We start from the raw sequence: 2,193 nt of genomic DNA, 5'->3' as shown, positions 1-2,193 counted from the left end.
GCGCTTCCAGCGAGCGCGGATTTCATTGGTGAATCAGGGGCATTATCTTGTCCTCATGATAAGGCACATAGACTATGTGGCTTACTGATTGCTTGCTAATTCCACCACCTGAGTACAGAAGGTGACATCTCTTACTAAGTTTAAAAGCCTTGTATTGTACCCTGTATGTATACCTATATGCCTTGTATTATTATATTGAATCCCCTGAAAAACAGAATATGATTTGATTTTTGAAACATGCTGAAATACTGCAAACTCTCTTTCAACAGCTGTGAAATATTGTGACTTTATTTACTTATATTTGTAGCATTGTTTAAAAAAAATACATGTTTTTTTTAAAGGAATTTACATCTCATGTTGTTTTACCAGGGATTTACATAGAATAACCTTCATCATAAAACTAAAAAAATATAAAATGTATTCATTTTTAGGAATAAAGCTTGTGCTTTGTCATTGTGGCTAGCATGTTCATTTTAATATTAGACCCCATGAATACTATTTTTCCCTTCCTTCCTTATTGGATATATCCTTATATCACCAAGGTAGGACCATTGATGTAATTGGTACTTTTGAGTATGGGAATGATATGTTACTCATATATGTGTGTGGGTAACTGTTTGCTGCCCATACACCCACTGGTCACAAGTTGTGGTGTGGGGAAAGGGTGTGAAGAGCCTGGTGTAAGCCTTTCTGATATTTTTGGAAAGAGTTTACACATTGTGTATGAATGTATTGATTACACAATTGTGTCTCTTTTATTCTTCACTCATTCTTTAGTGCTTAGTGAACAAAGGAATCCAAATTCTGTAGTGACTGAAAGGAGTCTATTCATAAAGTAATGGATCTGATGTTCACCAAACTTTGTCTGGTGGAAAATCTTCTAGGTCTATGAATTTTCAATGGCAATGAATAAATGAAAATGTTTGATGAATGTTAGTACCCCCAAAAGATTTTGTAAGCTTTTCCTAATAATTCCTCTTATGTAGAATGTATACTGAATCTGGAAGACAATTACTTGCTATACAATGGATTGTTGATATCTGATACTATATATGAGTGGCACACAAATATATTTTACTTGGTGTTCAGCATTATACTTTCTAGATCAGGTGGGTGTAAATGTCATTTTCCCTCAATAATAGCAACATGAACAGATATAGAATGTCTTTACAAGCCTTTCTCAAACTTCTTACCCCACAGGAACCTTTGGAATAAATTTCAGGTCTCAGGGAGCCTTTGATAAAATAAATTCATTGGAGGTTCCACATCGATCAGGAAGGAATGCCCTTTGCTTTGTTATGTCAAAATGCCACCCTTCTAGACAACCAAAACCAATCACTGGTATCATCCTATTGGCTCTGCCAAATGGCATTGAGCCAGACACAATCAGATGGGAGATTGATTAGACAAGGAACCACTGGAGAGATTTACTGGTCTATACTACCACAAAACAGTACTGGGTGAAATACACAACACTGGACTGAATGGTAAATAAAATGTGTATGTTAAGTGTATCCTGTATCTTCTATATGTATTCACCAAATACTTGGTCTTTCATCAAGACCTTGAGCCCTAAATTCTTGAAAATGTGGAATTCATAGGTAACTTTGCGAGCATTGGCATTTATAGAGACATTGAAACTGACACACATGTTGTGGATCTCCTTGCCATTGACAATACTCCTCATGTATCAGCAACACAATTAATAATTGAGAGGTCAGTATTATGTCTTGTATTTAATTTGTCATGCATATAGTATAACTTGGAGCTGACCATAATTAATGCAGGCCACTCAATAATATAGGCTAAATATTTTGTCAGCAATACATGTACAAACATATATCATTTTATGTATTCTGGGATAACATTTTCTTGTTAGAATCCTGGGAAAGCTGAATTACTGAAAATGTCTGATCTCAGTGTAAGAAGACATTAAAGATGATTAATTCAGAAGGTAATTGTGGATGACAACAAACTTTTTATATCCCATTACTCTGATTTTAGCTTTGCCCTGTTCTTTGATAGCTATCTTTGTATGCCCATTTCTATATTTACATTCAACCTGTAGCACAAAGACTGAGGAATGAGAAAGAAAATCTTATTTGTAAATGGATGAGTAGAATCACATGATATAAAGGAAAAGGTGGAGTTTAGATCAGCGGTCGCCAACCAGTGGTCCATGAGAAACTTTTG

The sequence above is a fragment of the Pyxicephalus adspersus genome, chromosome 2, assembly GCF_032062135.1.
Source record: "Pyxicephalus adspersus chromosome 2, UCB_Pads_2.0, whole genome shotgun sequence".
Classification (NCBI taxonomy): domain Eukaryota; kingdom Metazoa; phylum Chordata; class Amphibia; order Anura; family Pyxicephalidae; genus Pyxicephalus; species Pyxicephalus adspersus.
This window is presented reverse-complemented; position numbering follows the sequence as displayed.